The sequence below is a fragment of the Oncorhynchus mykiss genome, chromosome 13, assembly GCF_013265735.2.
Source record: "Oncorhynchus mykiss isolate Arlee chromosome 13, USDA_OmykA_1.1, whole genome shotgun sequence".
Lineage (NCBI taxonomy): Eukaryota > Metazoa > Chordata > Actinopteri > Salmoniformes > Salmonidae > Oncorhynchus > Oncorhynchus mykiss.
In genome coordinates, this window is record NC_048577.1 from 47,323,083 (window position 1) to 47,348,026 (window position 24,944).

General features: G+C 44.1%; 1 protein-coding gene across 4 annotated transcripts in view; it reads right to left on the reverse strand.

Moving 5' to 3' along the window:
• LOC110485195 (RNA binding protein fox-1 homolog 3-like) overlaps positions 1-22,852 on the reverse strand; it is a 416,432-nt gene extending 393,580 nt beyond the window's left edge. For 2 of the 4 annotated variants that reach the window (XM_036941306.1, XM_036941305.1), the window contains exon 1: positions 22,398-22,846. The gene's annotated coding sequence lies outside the window, so the exon portion shown is untranslated. Of the gene's footprint in view, positions 1-22,397 lie in introns of all 4 variants that reach the window. The other 2 variants (XM_036941309.1, XM_036941310.1) reach the window with 2 other exon arrangements.
• Positions 22,853-24,944: the final 2,092 nt, after the last annotated feature.

Consider the following 24,944-nt stretch of genomic DNA (forward strand, 5'->3'; position numbering starts at 1 on the left):
CCTTTACTCAGTACTTTCTTGAAGCACCTTTGGCAGTGATTACAGCCTCGAATCTTCTTGGGTCTGACGCTACAAGCTTGGCACACCTGTATTTGGGGAGTTTCTCCCATTCCTCTCTGCAGATCCTCTCAAGCTCTCTCAGGTTGGATGGGGAGTGTGTTTCTGCACAGCGATTTTCAGGTCTCTCCAAAGATGTTTGATCAGGTTCAATTCCGGGCTCTGGCTGGGCCACTCAAGGACATTCAGAGACTTGTCCCGAAGCCACTCCTGCGTTGTTTTGGCTGTGTGCTTAGGGTCGTTGTCCTGTTGGAAGGGGAACCTTCGCCCCAGTCTGAGTTTCTGAGTGCTCTGGAGCATGTTTTCATTAAGGATCTCTCTGTACTTTGCTCTGTTCATCCTTGCCTTGATCCTGACTATTCTCATAGTCCTTGCTGCTGAAAAACATCCCCACAGCACGATGCTGCCACCACCATGTTTCAGTCATAGGTGAATTGAATCCTAATTCCTTTCAGTGATGACACAATACTGGGTGAAGGGACAGTGCACTGAATTGATCCTGTTAACATGGTGTTTAGATAATATGGTTACGTAGTGACAGGCTCTCAGTGTCCATGTAGTGAACATGGGGCCCACCTTGTGGAGGCCAGCAGAGGTGGTACACAACCAAACAAAACCCAGACGAACAGCTCCATATGAAGAGAGAGAGTCAGGCAGAGCCACAGTAGTGTCCTGAGGCAGGCACACAGGGATTACCTCCATGGCTGACACCGATACAGCCGTGATCTGCTGTGTCGGTCTGCCTAATCCCTGCCGATCACGGCACACCCCCAGTACCCCCGCTGCGATCAAATGACACCCGAGACAGCAGAGAGGCATGACAAGCCAACCCCGCTACCCAGACTGCTGCCAACCCTCATGGATAGCGTGGGCAATACCCCCTTCCTCCGCTGTACCCACCAACTCTCTGCTAGTGGGTGGCTCTAGAACATAGGGAAAGGAGAGCAATTCAGTGGAGGGTTTGTTGGTTTTCTCAGGTTCTAAAGAGGGTGGGCTGAGACAGAGCAGGGGACTTGAGCATTAACTAAAAGGGGTCGCTACCACTTTAATGAGCGATGTCATCAGTTAAAAGTGAGTGTGTTTATGCAGTGAGAGAAATACAGTGTTATAAATAATAGGGGAGTTGATATGGCAGATTCTCAGAGCAGAACTTCTTATGGCTGCAGGGGCAGTATTGAGTAGCTTGGATGAAAAGGTGCCCAGAGGTGCCCAGAGTAAACGGCCTGCTCCTCAGTCCCAGTTGCTAATATATGCATATTATTATTATTAGCATTGGATAGAAAACACTCTGAAGTTTCTAAAACTGTTTGAATGATGTCTGTGAGTATAACAGAACTCACATGGCAGGCAAAAACCTAAGAATAAATTCCAACCAAGAAGTGGGAAATCTGAGGTTTATAGGTTTTCAACTCATTGCCTATCGAATACACAGTAGGATATGGGTCATTTTGCACTTCCTATGGCTTCCACTAGATGTCAACAGTCTTTAGAACCTTGTCCGATGCTTCTACTGTGAAGTGGAGCCGAATGAGAGGGGATTGAGTAAGGTCTATCATGACCTGAACATGCGCTGACCATGCGCGTTCATGTGAAAGCGAGCTCTGTTCCATCGCACTTCTGAAGACAAAGGAATTCTCCGGTTGGAACATTATTGAAGATTCATGTTAAAAACATCCTAAAGATTGATTCAATACATCGTTACAGAACTTTTTGACATTTCGTCTGCTTTTAGTGAACGCGCTTCGTGACTTTGGATTTGTTTACCAAACGCGCTAACAAAAATAGCTATTTGGACATAAATGATGGACATTACCAAACAAATCAAACATTTATTGTGGAACTGGGATTCCTGGGGGTGCATTCTGATGAAGATCATCAAAGGTACGTGAATATTTATAATGTTATTTCTGTTGACTGCACAATATGGCGGATATATTTTTGTCTTGATTGGGCTCTGAGTGCCGACCTCAAATTATTGCATGGTTTGCTTCTTCCGTAAAGCTTTTTTGAAATCTGACACAGCGGTTGCATTAAGAACAAGTCTATCTTTATTTCTATGTAAAACATGTATCTTTCATCAAAGTTTATGGTGAGTATTTCTGTTATTTGATGTGGCTCTCTGCAATTTCTCAGGATATTTTGGAGGCATTTCTGAACATGTCGCCAATGTAGGTTTTTGGATATAAATATGAACTTTATCGAACAAAACATATGTATATGTACTGTGTAACATGAAGTCCTATGAGTGTCATCTGATGAAGATCATCAAAGGTTAGTGATTCATTTTATCTCTATTTCTGCTTTTTGTGACTCCTGTCTTTGGCTGGAAAAACGGCTGTGTTTTTCTTTGACTTGGCTCTGACCTAACATAATCATTTGTGGTGCTTTCGCTGTAAAGCCTTTTTGAAATCGGACACTGTGGTGGGATTAACAAGGAGTGTATCTTTAAAATGGTGTGAAATACTTGTATGCTTGAGGAATTTTAATTATGAGATTTCTGTTGTTTGAATTTGGCGCCCTGCACTTTCACTGGCTGTTGTCATATCGATCCCGTTAACAGGATTGCAGCCCTAAGACGTTTTAATATAGCTTCTGATATCTCTGATGCTAGCTACACATGAGTCATTGTTAATTCCAATGAATCAAATACCGTTTCATGCACCTAAAAATAGAATACTGATAAATCAATGGGGACACTTCAGACTGAAAAAGAAAGGGGGGTTGAAGGGGATGGGGTGCTTGTCTTTCCTGTGGAGGATTATACCATTGCCACTCTTTACTGATTATTCTCAATCATTCACTGATACACTTCTCTATCTACATTTGACGAGGCTACAACAGACCTTTGACGAGTCTACAAATTCCCCTCTAAACAGAGTCCTACACCTTTCCAGTGCTTTCAGAGCAGACAAAAACACACATATTTCTATTTCATTGTCAGTATCCTTGACTTGAATATTTCTATAATGGCTGTGACCTATTTCCCATTCAGGACAACAATGACAGAATACCTTTTTGGCAATTTCACTCTGTGGAAAAGAAAGGGCGTAATCCATTTGAAAAGGTGTGCAGCGATCTCCAGTGCCCATTGGATTGGTCACAGCTCAGCAAGCACGATGCCTTCTGCGCAGACATTGTCCCCCGGACCTGCCCCTTCTCTCCACTATTCAAAGTCTTCACACACCTGGCCTCCCTCACGCCATGAACTAGGTACAAGGGCAGCCAGGTTCGCCTGTGCACAATCACAACGGACGGCCACATTCCATTCCAATTGCAATGATGAAAATATCCCGTCTGTGCATTTTACTGTGGTTATATTCACTACATACGCACACACACACACGTATACCGGCACAACACAAACATACATACATACACATAACACACACATGTAAACTCACACACGCACACACACACACACACACACACACACTTTTATACTCATAATTTGCTGCTGCTACTCTGTTCTTTATTTACTCTTATTATTATCTTATTATCTAACCTGATGCCGCATCACTTTACCCGGCCTTCATATACATATCTACCTCGTACCTCTGCACATTGATCTGGTACTGGTACTTCCTGTATATAGCTCCACATTGATCTGGTACTGGTACTTCCTGTATATAGCTCCACATTGATCTGGTACTGGTACTTCCTGTATATAGCTCCACATTGATCTGGTACTGGTACTTCCTGTATATAACTCCACATTGATCTGGTACTGGTACTCCCTGTATATAACTCCACATTGATCTGGTACTGGTACTCCCTGTATATAACTCCACATTGATCTGGTACTGGTACTCTCTGTATATAACTCCATTCTTGTGTATTTTATTTTTTTCCTCTTGTGTTACTATTTTATTCGTATTATTATTTTTAAACTGCATCGTTGAGAAGGGCTCGTAAACAAGAATTTCACGGTAAAGTCTACACCAGTTGTATTTGGCGCATGTGACAAACTCAATTTGATTTGATTTGAGACAAATTGATGGGAGATGGAAAGAGAGGTGGGAAAAAGCAGCCTTGTTCTACTAATCGGAGCATTCCACACCGTGTTCACTTTCCTACAATCACAACATCTCACCAAACCCGTCGAGTCCACAGCTCTGCTGCCCTACCTGTCTCTGACAGAGGAGAGTGAATTCATTAGGATAATAAATTGCACATGTCATATTTGTCATCTTTTCAATCATCGGTTAATGAGGTGAAACATGTGGAAGGGCGTTTCTCTGAGTGAGCTGAGCTGCCTTGGCAAAGGAGCATGGAATGACATCACCCTGACTGAGGGACATTGAGGAGATGCATCTGAAAAAGGGCCTGACATAAAATTTGAATGACACCATGAGGTAAAGTTTGTCTTTATCTGATGTGAAATGTGTACATTTATAGGCATGCATGATGCCAAATGTCTATATGGATTGGAGTCAGCATACTCATGAATACAAATGATCAGAGAGAGAGATGGGGAAAGAGAAAGAGATAGATAGATGGAGAGAGAGTAAGAGTCAGTCAACTTGGGGGGGTCATAGAGGCTCAGTTAGCTGATACCAATGTAGCTTGATTAGAATATTGTCATACTGCAATTTACAAATGAAAATGAATAGATTTTTCCCTGCCCTGACCTCAATTAAAAGCACTTCATTGTTGATGAGCCATGATGCCATCTGCTATCGATTGGAGAGCATCAGCTTGGCCAATCCTGCCTCATCACAAGGAGGTCATCCAAAGCAATCTGGGCCTATTGAGAGATTGATCAGGTGAAGGGAGCGGGGAGCTTCCACTTGGGCCTACTCAAGGCCTAAAAGTCTGTAGTGTGTGCTGGCGATGCACCCCAGCCACTGTCCCTCTACGGAGGTTAGGGGAGGGGAGCGTCTCAAATCTAAATGCTAATGTCTTCTTTAAGAGCCCGGTTGCCCTTTAACCACTACAGTGAGGAGTGAGGGATGGTTCTCTGTGTCTCGAAAGCTCTGTCTTTCTCTACTCCTGACCCACCTCCAGCCTCCCTCCCACACAGGTTACTGGTACAAAACATTTGTAATAGGATGCAAAGCTGCCCACAGACCAGACATTAATCACTTCCTGGTTGTTATTGTATAACCCAGAAATCATCATCTATTGATGATATATTTCCAGGAGAGTTGATGTAACCATCCATAGCTTTTTTTCAAGGACTACTGCGATGCTCTCTGTAAAATATCCAATACCTATTTGCGTAGAACATGTCATGCTGGTTACAAAATTGCTCGTGTTTTGATGTGAATGCTAGCTTATTCTGTTTGAAAGCTTTTCAGAAAACATGGAATCATTTAGTTTCGATTTCACTTCACCAAAATAATTGTAAATCTAATCAAAATCCAAGAAAATCGGAATTCTTCCTGAATTATTATACACCAAGGAAATTGACGTAGTGTAGGCCCCTCTGAACGAGACAACCATTAGGAACTCCTCTGGACAATAGAGATAATAAGCCTTTTTGCAGCGGCTTGCAGCTCTAGACTGTCCACCATTTTCAACCTTCAGCTGCACAATTCATTCACTTGCTCTCCCGCTTTCACTCCAACTCTCTCTCTCTCTCTGGTCCATTCTTCCTCATACATTTGCAGTGGGGAGTATATTAAAGGCACATTGTGCTACACTATTATGCGTCTTCAGCGCTAGAACACACAGTATTGTCGGCTTCTCCATGGTAACAGAGATCAGAAGGCAAAGGTCAGGCTGGGAGAGAGCTGGTTGAGGTGTAGCTGTGCAGAGCTCGGCTGGCTGGCGGGCGGGCGGGGGTGGGTGGGTGGGCTGGTTGAAGCTAGGCTCCATGTGGGCCGGGCCGCCTTCCCTTCCCTCAGCGTGCTCATCATCTCCTGTCCTCCCTCTGCTAGCTCTGTGCAAGGTTATCCAGAGTCAATAAACCTTCTGCAAAGGTTAAGGAGACCTATGAGGAAGATATTATGCAAACAGTCAACTCTGTGGAGCTGGCAGAACCACACATAACAGGCATAACAGGCTTTTGTTCATCTTCCATTCTAAAAGTGAATTATAGAGAAATGTTTGGTTTCCCTCGCTCTCCCAGGGTCAAATGACTTATGGTTTTATATGGTAGGATCTTTCCCTTAAAACATCTGACCTTCAGCACTGCTCAATTAAGCATAGTGAAATGAACCTGTTGTCAGTATTGTGATATTAAACATTTGTGCGTCCTGGTTTTGAACAAAGACATGTTGGCCACAATCTGATGCAATATCCTAGACAGGCTGACCTAGACAGGCTGACCAACTGACCTATTCTATTTCACAACAAAACAATATACCAATGGTAATAATGTATCAATATAACAATGGTAATAATATATCAATATAACAATGTTAATAATTTATCAACAGAACAATGGTAATAATGTATCAACAGAACAATGGTAATAATTGATCAATATAACAATGGTAATAATTTATCAGTATAACAATGGTAATAATGTATCAACAGAACAATAGTAATAATGTATCAACAGAACAATGGTAATAATGTATCAACAGAACAATGGTAATAATGCATCAACAGAACAATAGTAATAATGTATCAACAGAACAATGGTAATAATGTATCAACAGAACAATGGTAATAATGTATCAACAGAACAATGGTAATAATGTATCAACAGAACAATAGTAATAATGTATCAACAGAACAATGGTAATAATGTATCAACAGAACAATGGTAATAATGTATCAACAGAACAATGGTAATAATGTATCAACAGAACAATGGTAATAATGTATCAACAGAACAATGGTAATAATGTATCAACAGAACAATGGTAATAATGTATCAACAGAACAATGGTAATAATGTATCAACAGAACAATGGTAATAATGTATCAACAGAACAATGGTAATAATGACACTAATACAGTTTTACCATAGTAAAGAAATGCTAGAAAACATGGGGTATTCAAATGATTAATACAAAAATATAGAGGTGTAAATGTGCTGTAGGTCATTTAAACTTATCAGCAAACCTGCTTATCCACTGCTTTGATAATAATTATGATTATAAATTCTATATTTTGGTATTTCAGTCTCAACGCTGCTCCATATGTACACAGATGTGTTCTAGGACATGAGAGGAATGAAAAGCGTTGCAACACACAATCACTACTCCAAGCTATGAACAGTGAACAGTCCAATAGATGGACAAACAAAACTAAGACCAAGAAAGAATGAATTAAAGAAACTGTAGAGGTTAAGTGAAAGATGATCTGAGAAGAGGAGTGTTTAGTGAAGCCTGAAAGACAGTGAGTCTGAGTTAGGAACAGAGCAAAGAAGAGTGTTCCACAGCCCCAGGGCCACCAGCAACAAAGCTCCATCTCCTTCATTGTAGACAGAGGTTTGACTTGGGAGGGGAAAAGCCGTCAGTAAAACCACAGCAGATGAACAGTAGTTGGCAGCAGGATATTACCCAGAGAAGCTCCATGTTTGGATGACCCTTGGCCTCCAAATCCCTCAATATTGAAATTATGTCAAATTATTTATTCCAATTAAATTGAAATTGTAACACATTAACCTCTAAAGTGAGGATCTCAAGGTGCTATGCAGTGAGGCCGGGGTAAAACACACCAGGATCTTCCTCACACATATGCCACACACATCCTCCGTGTGGAGTGCTGCGCAGCAGGTTGTCAAAACAGAAGTGCTCGTCACTCTCCACCCACTCTTTTTCATAACACCCAATACAACAAAACAGCACACAGTATCGCAGGCAGCAAACGCAACCAATCTGTGGTGAGGATCAAAAGGCAGACCTTCAAGGAGAATGAAATGCCCCAATTGATTGGCTGCGCTGCTTTGGTCCACCCGCGCAGTGATTCTCCAATCGATACCTGGGAGATAAGCAGCCATCAGCGGCCGACATTGGTGATGTACAACCAGCACGTCTGCATGACGGCAGGTCAGACAACCTCTCTGCCTTGTTCACACAACATTCACAGCGTTTCAGCCTGAGGAAGGACAATGAGGGCAAAGCCGTGTGCCCTTAGCAGAAACACACCAGCAGTAACGGAAGGTTAGCTATGTGTTGCGTGTTTATTCCACTGCATTACGTCGGCATGGAGGAACCAGTGAACATCTAAGGTTTGTAGCCCAGAGGGACACAGTGGTTCAATCACAGAACACACCAGACAGAGTGGATCAAGGATCTAACCTAGGTACTAGGAGACATAGCTGGTCCTTTTCCTTCTATTCATCTCAGTCATCTCCCACATATAATCCTCCTCTTTTGATGGTGCGATAGTGTAGCTGCTTACGGGCTAATCAGCTGGTTTTATCTAGTCAGGGCGACTGTCTCACCAGCTTCTAGAGGACAAAGACACACGAGCTAATTACTCACCGTAGGCCAGGGGTTAAAGGGTTAAAGCTGTAGAAGGTAAGAGCAAAGCGCGGCGCCACGGCAACAAGGATAAATTACCCAAAAAGTGACCGCTGTTATCGCTCTGTCTGTTTTCAAAAAACAATAATGAAATAAATAAAGGAAAAAATGTCTGGGAGAAAATGAAATGATAGCGTGGCGGTGTTTTGTGAAATTGTGCTGTCAAACGTTTTTCCTTTCTAATTTCCTGGAGCGAAAATGATGGAGCATGTGCGCTGACAGCTGAATGAGAGAAGGAAAAAAAATTCACCTCACAAACATTTTTAAGCGACATTTCTAAATATAATATAACAATTATTCCATGTGAAATGACAATTGACAGATACAGTGACCTTGTCAGTAAAATGTTTAGCCATGGACATTTATTGACTTGTCAAGGATGACATGTGCAGTACAACAAGTGCAGACCGCATTCACATACTGTTAACTAGGCAACAAACCTGGTTAACAGGTTTGCTGCCTATTGTCCCTTTGCTAGGGCCTACAGATATAGGATCTTCATTTGATCACCCTGTTGCAGGAAATGTAAAACTTGTAGTGTCATTGAGGTTTAAAAAGGCTGCTGAAGTTTGTAATTTCCACTTTGAAATTTCAGACTCCCTTACGAAAAATGTATCAATCCCTACAAAATTGCCCATTAATTATATTCCACATAATATTTCACATTTCCTGTTGCTTCAGGATGATTTTCCTGCTGTAGCAAACTGTCTCAAATTAAGATCCTACATCTGTACATCTGATTTATTCTCCCAAATGATTGTTGAAATATGTAATTGTGTCACGTTCTGACCTTAGTTCTTTTTATTTTAGTATGGTCAGAGTGTGAGTTGGGTGGGTTGTCTATGTTAGTTTGTCTATGATTTTCTATTTCTGTGTTTGGCCTGGTATGGTTCTCAATCAGAGGCAGCTGTCAATTGTTGTCCCTGATGGAGAACCATATTTAGGTAGCCTGTTTTCCATTGTGTTTTGTGTGTGGTTGTTTCCTGTTTAGTGTTTTTGTTTCACCTTTCAGGACTGTTTGTTTGTTGTGTTTGTTGTTTTGTCTAGTGTTGCATATTTCATAAAATAATATGAACACTTACCATGCTGCACCTTGGTCCTCCTCTCCTTCCCCAGACGACAAGCATTACAAATTGTCACGCCCTGACCATAGAGAGCCCTAGGGGGTGTTCTAGGTTATATATTTCTATGTTGGTGCTCTTGGTATGGTTCCCAATTAGAGGCAGCTGATGTTCGCTGTCTCTAATTGGAGATCATACTTAAGGGTTCCCTGTTCCCACCTGCTTTGTGGGATATTATTTTGTGTTTGTGCCTGTGCACCACGTAGTCACGTTTCGTTGTTCGTTTATTGATTTATTGTTTTTGCTTTAAGTTTTACTTTTTGAAATAAATATGTGGAACTCAACATCCGCTGCGCCTTGGTCCCGTTCTTACGACAACCGTGACAGAATATCCCACCAACCAAGGACCAAGCAGCGATGAGAAAAATAAGTTGGACTTGGGAAGAAATCATGGAAGGACAGGAGACCCTTCCTTGGCAGGAGTCGCAGAGGACGCAAGAAGGATGGTGACAACGCCGGGGACCGCGGCCATAGAAACCCCATAAAACATTTTTTTGGGGGGGGGGGGCACATGGAGCTGGCGGCTGAGCAGAGGGAAGAGCCAGAGAACATCTGGGATTAGATAAAGAGGTGGTCGGTCGACCCAAGGAGAGTACCAGAGCCCGGATTTGTGTGAACAGTGTGAGGAGGGATACCGGAGAATGGAGCTGGATAGGAGTATGTGACAACGCAGGCGTTTGGAGGAGCGTGTCATCAGTCCGGTGAAACCTGGGCCGGCTCCACGCATCTGGCCTCCAGTGCGCCTCCCCAGTCCGGTACGTCCTGTGTCTCCTCCTCGCACTCTCCCTAAAGTGCACGTCCCCAGCCCGGTACGTCCTGTGCCTGTTTCCTGCACTCACCCTGAAGTGCCAGAGACGGTCAGGGAGGCATTGGGGAAGATATGAGAGAGATGTTGTGCAAGTGTGTTCTGCTCAACATCCGACCAGGGGATCGGGTTAGCTGTCTGGTGCAACTTGGTCTGGCTCCACCCTTCTGGCCTCCAGTGCGCCTCCCCAGTCCGGTACGTCCTGTGCCCGCTCCCCGCACTCTTCCTGAAGTGCGTGTCACCAGTTCGGTACCACCTGTGCCGGCTCCATGCACCAGGCCTCCGGTGCGCCTCCCCAGTCCGGTGCATCCTGTGCCTGCTCCCCAAACTCGCCCTGAAGTGCGTGTCACCAGTCCGGTGCCACCTGTACCGGCTCCACGCACCAGACCTCCAGTGCGCATTCACAGTCCAGAGCATCCGGAGACGGTCCCCAGTCCAGAGCTTCCGGCGACGGTCCACAGTCCGGAGATACCGGCGACGGTCCACAGTCCAGAACCTCCTGCGACGGTCCACAGTCTGGAACCTCGCAGCGAGGGTCAATGGTCCGGAGAGTCCAGGCACGGCATCCAGTCCCGCTCCAGAGCAGGAGCCTCCCTCTGCGCCGGTGCCCAGTCCAGGCACGGCGTCCAATCCCGCTCCAGGGCAGGAGCCTTCCTCTGCGCCGGTGCCCAGTCCAAGCACGGCGTCCAGTCCCGCTCCAAGGCCGGAGCCTTCCTCTGTGCCGGTACACAGTTCAGGCATGGCGGCCAGTCCCGCTCCATGGCCGGAGCCTTCTTCTGCGCCGGTGGCCAGTCCAGGCACGGCGTCCAACCCAGCTCCATGGCCGGAGTCCTCCTTTGTGCCGATGCCCAGTCCAGGCATGGCATTCAGCCCGGGCGCGATGGCAGCATCCGGGGTCTGGGCGGGGGCTACGACCTGCACCGGAGCCGCCACCGACACTAATCACCCACCTACCCTCCCCATTTGGTTTCAGGTTTTGCGGCAGGGGTCCGCAGCTTTGTGTGGGGGTGTACTGTCACGCCCTGACCATAGAGAGCCCTTGGTTCTCTATGGTGTAGTAGGTCAGGGCGTGACTATCGGGTGTTCTAGGTTATATATTTCTATGTTGGTGCTCTTGATAGGGTTCCCAATTAGAGGCAGCTGATGTTCGTTGTCTCTAATTGGGGATCATTCTTAAGGGTTCCCTGTTCCCACCTGCTTTGTGGGATATTATTTTGTGTTTGTTCCTGTGCACCACATAGTCACGTTTTGTTGTTCGTTTATTGATTTATTGTTTTCGCTTTTGAAATAAATATGTGGAACTCAACATTCACTGCGCCTTGGTCCCGTTCTTACAACAACCATGACAGTAATGGTATTTCAACAACGATTTTATGAAAAGAGCAGTGTGATGTCTTGTCATTTGGATTATACTCAGTCTCTCGAATGATTAAAGACACGATATTCTCAAGAAAATGGACTAATACACCGCATTCTATCTAGAAATTCAAATCTATGTCATGGCATGTCAGTACATGCTACCTACACCGATAACCAAATGAGGTCGTTCCAGAGATCTTACCTATCAAACACAATAACATTAATAATACACTGAATACAAATAAATACTGTATGTTTACATACTGTACATCACATTACCACTATAGAAATCCATATTCCCTGACATTTCTGAGTTGCAGCTAGTGAATTGTTCTGAAGTCCCTGGGATGTTGTGTTATGTCCCTGTATAGGGAGAAGTGGAGATGGCTGTGTGGAGCCCTGGTGTGATGGAACAGACCCGGTAGTGTCCCGGCAGCTCCCAGGCAGAGCTGTCACTTCCCTCCCCTGTTACAGGTGCTCCACACAGGGGAACTGGCAGCCCTGACGGACGCCTCCTCCCAAGGATTTATGGGAAATGACAGCTCCAGCTAAATAAAGCCAGAGAGTGGCGAGGGAGGGAAGGACACGAAACTTCCAAACGACCAGCACACAGGGGCTGACACTATCTGGAATTTATTTCCCAAGCTCTGACTGGCAATTTAGTTCCAAAATGTGCTATTCGTACTGTAGGCCTTAGAAACAGAGCAGAGTGGAGCCCCCAGCCCCGGCCTTCTCCTACACGCCTCTGTGTTTGTGGGTAATGGTCTACCAAGTCTTTTTTCCTCTGTGTTTGTGGGTAATGGTCTACCAAGTCTTTTTTCCTCTGTGTTTGTGGGTAATGGTCTACCAGGTCTTTTTTCCTCTGTGTTTGTGGGTAAAGGTCTACCAGGTCTTTTTTTCCTCTGTGTTTGTGGGTAATGGTCTACCAAGTCTTTTTTCCTCTGTGTTTGTGGGTAATGGTCTACCAGGTCTTTTTTCCTCTGTGTTTGTGGGTAAAGGTCTACCAGGTCTTTTTTCCTCTGTGTTTGTGGGTAATGGTCTACCAGGTCTTTTTTCCTCTGTGTTTGTGGGTAATGGTCTACCAGGTCTTTTTTCCTCTGTGTTTGTGGGTAATGGTCTACCAGGTCTTTTTTCCTCTGTGTTTGTGGGTAATGGTCTACCAGGTCTTTTTTCCTCTGTGTTTGTGGGTAATGGTCTACCAGGTCTTTTTTCCTCTGTGTTTGTGGGTAATGGTCTACCAGGTCTTTTTTCCTCTGTGTTTGTGGGTAATGGTCTACCAAGTCTTTTTTTCTCTGTGTTTGTGGGTAATGTTCTACCAGGTCTTTTTTCCTCTGTGTTTGTGGGTAAAGGTCTACCAGGTCTTTTTCTCTCTGTGTTTGTGGGTAATGGTCTACCAGGTCTTTTTTTCCTCTGTGTTTGTGGGTAATGGTCTACCAGGTCTTTTTTCCTCTGTGTTTGTGGGTAATGTTCTACCAGGTCTTTTTTTCCTCTGTGTTTGTGGGTAATGGTCTACCAGGTCTTTTTTCCTCTGTGTTTGTGGGTAAAGGTCTACCAGGTCTTTTTTCCTCTGTGTTTGTGGGTAATGGTCTACCAGGTCTTTTTTCCTCTGTGTTTGTGGGTAATGGTCTACCAGGTCTTTTTTCCTCTGTGTTTGTGGGTAATGGTCTACCAGGTCTTTTTTCCTCTGTGTTTGTGGGTAATGGTCTACCAGGTCTTTTTTCCTCTGTGTTTGTGGGTAATGGTCTACCAGGTCTTTTTTCCTCTGTGTTTGTGGGTAATGGTCTACCAGGTCTTTTTTCCTCTGTGTTTGTGGGTAATGGTCTACCAAGTCTTTTTTCCTCTGTGTTTGTGGGTAATGTTCTACCAGGCCTTTTTTCCTTTGTGTTTGTGGGTAAAGGTCTACCAGGTCTTTTTCTCTCTGTGTTTGTGGGTAATGGTCTACCAGGTCTTTTTTTCCTCTGTGTTTGTGGGTAATGGTCTACCAGGTCTTTTTTCCTCTGTGTTTGTGGGTAATGTTCTACCAGGTCTTTTTTTCCTCTGTGTTTGTGGGTAATGGTCTACCAGGTCTTTTTTCCTCTGTGTTTGTGGGTAAAGGTCTACCAGGTCTTTTTTCCTCTGTGTTTGTGGGTAATGGTCTACCAGGTCTTTTTTCCTCTGTGTTTGTGGGTAATGGCCTACCAGGTCTTTCTGCTGGCGAAAATCACATTTGCTACATGGCTGACTCTCAATGAATTATTTCACATTTCACTTACTTACCTTTTTAAAGGTTAATCTATTCTATATCAATAACGTCAAAGGAACATTTCACAGCTACAAATGAACAGTCCCCCTTCTTCTAACTAACTCTAAAGGCGTGGAGCATTGGGGTGCTTAAAAACTCAATTTCAAACTTCATAACTTAACCATTCTGCAGCATATCTGAATGCACACGGATCGCCAGGCGACTGATTTTCTTTGCATTTAAATATGGACTATTTTTAATTGAGCAGAAACTGCTGTGTAAAACAGTGCTGAACTAATACTGGGGCTGAAATATCATTACACTGATGGAAGCCGGCCTCTATGACTTTTATTGGCAGCATGCAGAATAAATGTTCAATCCAGACACATCCATGGCTGCAGAGGCAGAGTAATCGACTTTTCAGACAAAATGGTGTGGAAAATGACGTGTTATGCCTAAATCCAACCTGGTGCACAAATGGACACAGTATCAGTCAGATGCACACCAGCATTGGCTTTTTCACAAATGTGATTGGGCGGATGATACTGGAGGCCTGATGTGCTGGACCAGTGCTTCAGATGAAATGACCATTTTCAACCATGTCATCTAGTTCCAAAAATGTCTGCACATTTTGTTCTGTCTAAATAAAATGATGGTTCGGGTCCAAAATGTTGCTGCATGATATACTCGCATTATCTTCCCACATAAACACACATCAATAATCCCATGGGAATTGGAAATTCACCATGATACATGCAGATCAAGTAAGATTTAAGAAGAGGTGAAATTTAAAATCTAGGAGATTCAACACACATTTCTGAATACAAGAAATGTGAATATTAATGATGTATGAATACGAAAAATAGAGTGCTCCCCCTAGTCTAAATGTAACGTACAAGTATAGCATACTGTATATCTCTGTGTTACTGATGCAGATGTTTGGCTACAGACATTTAGAATTCTCTCCCAAGAAACAGCAGCTGGCCTCGGTCCTTTTTCCAAACAGATATCCCGGCGTATTGACAGGGTTGTAATGTTGCCGGAGCGCGGGGGAGCGGCGCTCTCTCAAAGTTTTTCAATTTGAGAATACACGGTGCTGGTAAAACTACTTCTGGAAAATGTATTCTGATAAATTCTAAATCAATTATATTTAATGACCACTAAAATGCTATGAAAACCATAGAATGTTAAACAAAATAAATAGTCTATGTATAGCAGCCCGGATGTAAATGGTAGTTTCTTCCCCGTCTTTTTTCTGGCAGTGGTGAGAATGATGAAGAACTGTAAGCTATGTGTGTGCACTGCGAAAGCCTGTCAGAGGCGTGACCACTTTGGCCAATCAGAACGTTGAAAAATAATCACTAGCAGTGCCTATCATAAACACCATGACAAGCCACCTGTTCACAACCACAAGCTTTAAAAGGCACGTCCACAGTCGATCAGGCTGGCCAGAGCCTCTTCCTCTGGGATTCGGGGAAGAATACGTTTGCATCCTGTGCCAATTATTCTCCCTCCTGTGCGCCTCCACCATCAATGGCTTTGGGGACATTGTTCACAGTAGGGGAGAACATGTGCCACGCGAGCTGAGACCACTGCTTAAGGGACAGATCGTAATTTACTGGGGGGAGGGGTGGTCCAAAATTGTCACACTTTGTTTTTGCTGTGGGGATGGTTGTGTGGATTTTTATTGGGGACAGGGGAGGTTAGTGTGTTTTTCCTCGGTTTACATTCTCTCTTTTGCAGGTTTTACTATATAATGTCTTCCATCCTAGCCACATTTCGTCATGTGCTTGCATCCACATACCCTATATCAAGTGTTTAGGTACTTCCCTTATGCACTACACTTTTCCGTGTGCTAACTTTTACTATCCCGCAGGTCAGTATAGTCTACCCGTCTAAGTGGCTATCCTGCCCCCTATCCACCATTCATAGTAACAATGGTAGGTGGATCATTTTTCCAGATCTGCAATAGTCTAACTATACTGAACGAAACATGTAAAGTGTTGGTCCCATGTTTCATGAGCTGAAATAAAAGATCCCAGAAATGTTCCGTATACACAAAAAGCTTATTTCTCTAAAATGTTGAGCACAAATTTGTTTATATCCCTGTTAGTGAGCATAATGCATACATTTATGTCTGTAATAAAGAAAAATAATCTTTCTGATTGGCTGGGTCAGGCTCCCCAACGGGTGGGTGGGACGAAATCCATAGATTAGGGCCTAATGAATATATTTCAATTGACTGATTTCCTTATATGAACTGTAACTCAGCTAAATCTTTGAAATTGAATGTTGCTTCTATATTTTTTTAGTATAGAATTATATTATCTAGAATTATGTATTCTATAGGCTACATCTGTCGGTAAGGAAATGATGACGTCATTTACATTTTGAGCTCCCTCACCTAAAAGAAATAGCACACCACGGCGTATTGATTGGCTAATGTAGTGACCTATTCAAGCCGGGCAAGCTGCTTCCCCAGTGCGAAGCCAAAGGGGCGCAGACCAATAAACTAATATTAATCATCACAATAGGACACAGTTAAACATTGATTACGTAAAGGACCTTTCACTGGGTGTTTCAACTCTGACTCCAGACTAATATGAGTTCAGTGATCCCCCTGCTCCCCAACACCCTCTTCCCTGTCATATTCACTATCCGTATATCTTCCAGCCGCAGCCTGGAGGAACATCATCTCTCTCTCTCTCACACACACACACACACACACACACACACACACACACACACACACACAGATCAAGCGCATGGTCACTCTGTAGTGAGGAAAGCTCTTTCCTCATTAGGCTGCGTGCTTGCCACTCTCCAAAAAAAACAACACACTAATCACTGTCACCAGACCTCAGCTGAAAAACACATAATTAATGTTGTGCCCTGCCTCAATCGGCTCCAATGCTAAACAGCTTTTTTGTGTGTGTGTGTGTGTGTGTGTGTGTGTGCGCGCGCGTGTGTGTGTGTGCACATGCGTGCACGTGTACATTTGTAGCCTGTCAATGCAGAAGACCCCCTAGGGACCGGAGATTCTCAATCCCCCCCCCCCTCCCCCCCCACACACACACACAAATCCAACATCAAAACGACCTGCTGGTAACATTTGTCTTTCCCCAGTCTACAATAAGATAACAGAAAAGCGCTTTGGTTCCTTTTGTTTCTGTTGTGGTATCTCCCCCCTGTTGTAGTATCTCCCTCTGTTGTTTCTGTTGTGGTATCTCCCTCTGTTGTTGGGTCTGTTTTGTGGCGATGAGTGTCTGCCCGCTCTCACCTGAGGATCACCCTCTTATTTCTCCTTCACCACTTTATTAACTGGAATGGACTGCTCTATCACAGAGAAGATTTATTTAGGGTTTTTTCCTAAAGACAGTTATTAATATCATAAATATTTGATGCTACTTTGTGTGACCCTGGAGAGACTGACAATGAAAGGGGAAAGCGAGGTATGAAGGTTAACGCTGGGGGACAGGCTGATTAAATGTATATTGGGTGGCTGGGCCCACGAAACCCCACGCAGGGCCCGTTAAACTTTCTAATGAAATGGACTAAATAAACAATGTAGTCATAGAGCATGTTTACGACAGAGCCCGGGAAGACTTTGGGGCATGTTCCTGCCTACATTGAAGTTGTTCTGCGAGATAGAACTAATTCTGTTCCCTCCTGATAAGCGACCTCCAAAATGTTGCAAATGAAGTTGTATGGTAATGCTTTTCATTTCCTCAGTGGCTCCCTGCCCTATAATTAGCATATTTTTCACAGAGGTCTGCAGAGAAACTACCTTTCAAAGCTCTGTTAAGGAAACAACTCAATTCTGTTTTTGTTGTCTCATGACAGTGGAAAATAACAATTTCCTTCGGTTTCTGTTCACCATATTGCTTTGTTGCAGAGAGTGTGTAAACCATACATCTTGTCTGGGCAAGACTAATATACCATCTTAACCAAAATGTCAAACATAACATTCAAATATTTATTATGGAACCTAAAAGTAACACTAGTGAACCAACCTTACAATGATTCTCAGAGAGAGAAAACCGAGTGGTAAAATAACTAAATCAAGCTAGCACATATTTGCAAAACATGTAGGCCTAACAGCAATCCCCAGCAGCTTATGCTTATACCGTAAGAAGTTGGCATATGTGGAGATACCGTTGCCTGCTTATTAAAAGTTTTGTAATTGCTGATACCCAATACCCAAAGGTCTGCTTGAGAATTCAGAAAATAAATGGAAAAACAGCCAGAAAGCTCAAGGAGCAGAACCCTTGAGTGAGTAATAATTTAATCAGCACATCTGAATGTTTAAACGAGTCAAGAATGCAACATTGATGTACCCCGTGAATATACTTTCCCTTACATCCAGCCATGGTTGAATACTTCTGGCAAATGATTTGAGGCCGACATACCTACTTTGACTTTGCCGTGGTCTAAAACGCTCCCCCAACCAACGCTCCTCATGCATAAAGTGTAATTAAGCCTAGAGAGAGTGAAAAGTCTACCTCAGCCATAACCAATATGATTGGTACCGGTTACCAATGATCTAATCACTACTATAAACTGGGTGGCTCAAGCCCTGAATGCTGATTGGCTGACAGCCGTGGTATATCAGTCCGTATACCACGGGTATGGCAAAACTGCTTTAATTACGTTGGTAACCAGTTAGTAATAGCAATAAGACACCTCTGGGGTTTGTGGTATATGGCCACTATACCACGACTAAGGGCAGTGTCCAGGTGATGCGTCGTGCCTAAGAACAGCCATATACCACACCCCCTCGTGCCTTATTGCTTTTTTTCACCTTTATTTAACCAGGTAGGCTAGTTGAGAACAAGTTATCATGTGCAACTGTGACCTGGCCAAGATAAAGCAAAGCAGTGTGACACAGACAACAACACAGAGTTACACATGGAGTAAACAATAAACAAGCCAATAACACAAAGTCAACGAAGTCACAAAGTCAACGACACAGTAGAAAAATAAAGTCTATATACAGTGTGTGCAAAAGGCATGAGGAGGTAAGGCAATAAATAGGCCATAGGAGCGAATAGTTACAATTTAGCAGATTAACACTGGAGTGATAAATGAGCAGATGATGATGTGCAAGTAGAGATACTGGTGTGCAAAAGAGCAGAAAAGTAAATAAAAAATTGAAAAGTATGGGGATGAGGTAGGTGGATTGGTTGGGCTATTTACAGATGGACTATGCACGGAAGCAGCGATCGGTAAGTTGCTCAGATAGTTGATGTTTAAAGTTGGTGAGGGAAAAAAAAGTCTCCAACTTCAGTGATTTTTTAAATCCGTTCCAGTCACTGGCAGCAGAGAACTGGAAGGAAAGGCGGCCAAATGAGGTGTTGGCTTTGGGGATGATAAGTGAGATATACCTGCTGGAACGTGTGCTGGGGGGGGGGGGGGGTGTTGTTATCGTGACCAGTGAACTAAGATAAGGTGAAGCGTTACCTAGCATAGACTTATAGATGACCTGGAGCCAGTGGGTCTGGCGACGAATATGTAGCGAGGGCCAGCCGACTAGAGCATACAGGTCGCAGTGGTGGGTGGTATAAGGTGATTTGGTAACAAAACGGATGGCACTGTGATAGACTGCTGAGTTTGCTGAGTAGAGTGTTGGAAGCTATTTTGTAGATGACATTGCCGAAGTCGAGGATCGGTAGGATAGTCAGTTTTACGAGGGTAAGTTTGGTGGCGTGAGTGAAGGAGGCTTTGTTGCGAAATAGAAAGCCGATTCTAGTATTGATTTTAGATTGGAGATGTTTAATATGAGTCTGGAAGGAGAGTTTACAGTCTAGCCAGACACCTAGGTATTTATAGTTGTCCACAATTTCTAGGTCGGAACCGTCCAGTGTGGTGATGCTAGTCGGGCGGGAGGGTGCGGGCAGCAAACGGTTGAAAAGCATGTATTTGGTTTTTACTAGCGTTTAAGAGCAGTTGGAGGCCACGGAAGGAGTGTTGTATGGCATTGAAGCTCGTTTGGACGTTAGCTAGCACAGTGTCCAAGAAAGGGCCAGAAGTATACAGAATGGTGTCGTCTGCATAGAGGTGGATCTGTGAATCGCCCGCAGCAAGAGCGACATCATTGATATATACAGAGAAAAGAGTCGGCCCGGGAATTGAACCCTGTGGTACCCTTAAATGGAAGATGCTGCTAGAACACATAAATAATACACAGAGAATGGCATTCACTTAACAATTGGCTTTTTCCTTTAACCGGCCTTTCAAAGCGCTTTAATAACGGCTCAAGTTATGAAAATGATGTCCCAAGGCTGAAGAAGGAATACATAATAGCTTTCTTTTTGATAGTCTGTCTGCTTATAAGAATGTAGATGTATGCAACTAAATGTTTTCCAGCACATAAGGCAATTTGCTTTCCATAAACATCTTCCTCTAAGAAAATAATGAGGGAGAAAAGAAATGGGAAAAATGCCTTAGTGTTACCAGGAACATTACCAACTTCTCAGTAAAATAAATTATGAATTGTGCATGAAAGCTGCAGGCAAATTCCAAAATGAAAGTTATATTAGTTGAGAAAGCTTAAAGGACTCTTGTCGGGAGGTTTTTTTGGGCAGTCTCTTGGTGTTCTGAATATCATACTGTACCTCTGAGGATGTCTCAGGTAACTTTCTTTGGGTTTTCAGAGGCTCTGGTGACTGTGTTATGTAGGCCCCTCAGACGTCAGGGCCTTTGATAGGTATTGATCCTACGCCCTCCTTGTCACATAAGTGGGAGGTAAAGTGGGGCCTTGCAAGAACAAAGCACACACTGAGGAAGAGATGTTGTTGTTGTTGTTTTTTCTAAAAGAGGATGCTTCTGTGAAGTTTACCAAAAACACTGGGTTCAGGCTTTTTTTGAGGACATGCTGAAAAGGGAAGTGAGTCTCTCTCTCTCTCTCTCTCTCTCTCTGTCCTTGGAGCCATCGATCTCTGATCTCTCAGTTCTTTCCCTGAAGGCATTCTTTCTGGGAGTGTTCATCACATGCCAAACATGTGTATGACATCTAAGTGCTCTCTCACAGTCTAATGATTCTGGGATTAGTTGACACTTTCTATGCCATGTGAAATGTAAACCGTTTCGAGTCTATGGTTAAATAGAAAAACATAATAATTAAAGACCTAACCTGGTCATGTGTGTCAATACAACACACCTATTCTACAACAGTTCGTTTACATTCAAGATATTACAAGAGGACCATTAAACATAGATTTACTAGCATCCTGTAACAGGATACTGTAGTCCAACCTAAACACATTTTGGACAGAGAATACATGCATGGGCCTATGGTACAGAAACTTTAAACTGTCCATGGGAATTCCAGTTCTTGTCCCTTTTGTTAAAGCTGGAGTAGAAAAGCCCGGGCATAACACAATAACACATGTGATGTAAACTGTAAGCTGTTCCCCATCCCAAGCATGCTGCTGTGAGTCAGACTGTGGCATTAGAGCCAATTGGATGTGTTTAAAGGAGAGTAGGGCTGTAGACACCACGCCTGGCTCTCCCCTGCCTGCATTACCACTGGAGCTGATGACAAGTGCAAAGCAGCCTTGTTGTGTCTTTAATACAGCGGGAGTATTCTCCAGGGGAAATGCAATCTGTGTCCTCCGAACGGCATTACCCCGCGTGTCAGCCGCTATCACATTATACTCACCCTGCTCCAAATGGGAGAAGGAAATAGGAAATCGCCTCAGCCAGAAATGAACAAGAAGCATAATCAAAAAAATGTGTGTGACATCAGTACAGATCTGCACCCAGCCCAGACATCCCCTAGCTGAGCACTAAACAATAAGCAGTGGAATTGCTTGGGATTCTTTAGCGGTTGAAAGAATGTACGCCCCTTTTTTCACCCCTAGGCATCTATTGGCTTGTACCAGCTTAGACGTTTAAGATATGAGATAAAAGGGGTATGCTACCCTGATATGTTTTTCATCATGCCTTTATTGCCAATAGAAGGAGACAGCAAGAGCAGAGAAATCCCCAAAGCATTCAAGAGACCTCAGTTTCTAACATTACTAAAGATCTGTCAAAATACTCTCACCACTATAACTGGAATCATACGAGCTAAAAGAATCCTGTTCCATATGTATCATCACATGTATGACAGTGAGTCAGAGAATAGTGTAGATAGTATAGAGTGCAAGTATCAATATTGTATACAGTGATACAGTAAAAGTATGCTATACAAAAACATATAATGCACATACTAACACTCAATTCCCCATACACACACTCCTACACTTCCCTTAGTAAAATAGTCTGCCTGTGAGAGACAAAGACACAGCACATAAGAGGATCAAGTTAGGTAGCTATGTATGTGTTTGTGTGTGAGCATGCTCTGCACACATGCGTGTGTGTGTCAGCGTTAAGTCCCTGTGACTGAGAGGTGAAAGAATTGTTGTACTCACAGTTGTGCTCGTTTCCCTGCGGTCTGTCGGCTTGTCAGAGTTTCATCCTCTCAGCGGTCTGGCTATCCCTGGGCTGGGCAGGGGGCTTTCTGTTCCTCTGCACTGGACGAGGTGTGGTAGAGAGACTTAGCTACAGACAGAGAGAGAGATAGAGAGCAAAGGAATGAATGCGAGAGAGAGAATCAGAGAGAGAGAGAGAGAGCGACTGAGAGAGTGAGGGGTGTCCTGTGATTGGCCTGTCAGTCCGGGAGAGGGAGCGTTGGTCTCAGTGGTGTCAGAGTCACGAGCGATGAGTCTGTTTGCTCCTATTTAAGAGGCAGTACAGTCAGCCGCTGCATGGATTCCAACAGCACACACTGCTAACGTAGGCACGCTCACTGGCTGCTGCTCACACGCTGCATCCACATCACAGTCAGGGAGGGAGGGAGATAAATAAGAAGAGGTGGAGAAAGGAGGGGGGAAGTGATAAAGGGAGGCAGACAGATACAGAGGGCCAATGACAGCTTCAAGCTGAAGCTTCTCCTTGGCTTCTCATCAATGACAGGTACTGAACAACAACAGAGAGAAAGAGAGAAAGAGAGAGAGAGAGAGAGAGAGAGAGAGAGAGAGGTAGGTATCCCCTCCACACCACCCTCAGCTCCAAAACACACACACACACATGCATAAACACACACACACACACACAGAGAATATTCACACAAGTACACAAATTACTCCTCCCCCGACCCCATCTCAATTGCCATAGCCCTGGCTGGCAGATGTATGGGAGTTGTCAACTCTCAAGCTCGGCTCGGGGAGAGATGTGGTTCTAACTTATCTCATCTTATTTAACTGGGCAGTAATCAGAAAACAGTGGCAAGCTCATTTAGAGTCGGGTTGGCTGTGCAGCACTGGGGGTGACGGGGCCACGGACACAGACGGAGGCAAATGGCAATTATCATATCCCAAGTCACAGAACAGCGCCCCACAGGTTCCATTTAGGCCATTAGCACTGGGGGCCAACACTGAAACTGATCCCAGGCCTGTAGGATAGGTAGGGCAGCAGCGTCTGTGAGAGGAGGCAGTGTGCCTGTAGCACTGACCTGGCCAAGGGGTACTCCGTTAAGATTGATCATCAACATTTTAAATGGAGAATTGAGGGCAGTCATGTGAGTGGAAGGATTCAGGGTTTGTGTTTGGTTGTAAAACTGATTTAATGACGCCCTGACAATGACAAGACATGTTATCATGCTGTAGATTCATTATTCCTCCAGATTGTGCTCAATGGAATCATCATTTGATACATCAGAAAAGCAGAACTTAATATTTGGTACAGAAACCTTTGTTTGCAATTACAGAGGTCATACGTTTCCTGTAGTTCTTGACCAGGTTTGCACACACTGCAGCAGGGTTTTTTGGCCCACTCCTCCATACAGACCTTCTCCAGATCCTTCAGGTTCCGGGGCTGTCGCTGGGCAATATGGATTTTCAGCTCCCTCCAAAGATTTTCTATTGGGTTCAGGTCTGAAGACTGGCTAGGCCACTCCAGGACCTTGAGATGCTTCTTACGGAGCCACTCCTTAGTTGCCCTGGTTGTGTGTTTCAGGTCGTTGTCATGCTGGAAGACCCAGCCACGACCCATCTTCAATGCTCTTACTGAGGGAAGGAGGTTGTTGGCCAAGATCTTGCGATACATGGCCCCATCCATCCTCCCCTCAATACGGTGCAGTCGTCCTGTCCCCTTTGCAGAAAAGCATCCCCAAAGAATGATGTTTCCACCTCCATGCTTCATGGTTGGGATGGTATTCTTGGGGTTGTACTCATCCTTCTTCTTCCTCCAAACATGGCGAGTGGAGTTTAGACCAAAAAGCTCTATTTTTGTCTTATCAGACCATATGACCTTCTCCCATTCCTCCTCTGGATCATCCAGATGGTCATTGGCAAACTTCAGACAGGCCTGGACATGCGCTGGCTTGAGCAGGGGGACCTTGCTTGCGCTGCAGGATTTGAATCCATGACGGCGTAGTGTGTTACTAATGGTTTTCTTTGAGACTGTGGTCCCAGCTCTCTTCAGGTCATTGACCAGGTCCTGCCGTGTAGTCCTGGGCTGATCCCTCACCTTCCTTATGATCATTGACGCCCCACAAGGTGAGATCTTGCATGGAGCCCCAGACCGAGGGTGATTGACCGTCATCTTGAACTTCTTCCATTTTCTAATAATTGCGCCAACAGTTGTTGCCTTCTCACCAAGCTGCTTGCCTATTGTCCTGTAGCCCATCCCAGCCTTGTGCAGGTCTATAATTTTATCCCTGATGTCCTTACAAACAGCTCTCTGGTCTTGGCCATTGTGGAGAGGTTGGAGTCTGTTTGATTGAGTGTGTGGACAGGTGTCTTTTATACAGGTAACGAGTTCAAACAGGTGCAGTTAATAATACAGGTAATGAGTAGAGAACAGGAGGGCTTCTTAAAGAAAAACTAACAGGTCTGTGAGAGCCGAAATTCATACTGGTTGGTAGGTGATCAAATACTTATGTCATGCAATAAAATGCAAATGAATTACTTAAAAAT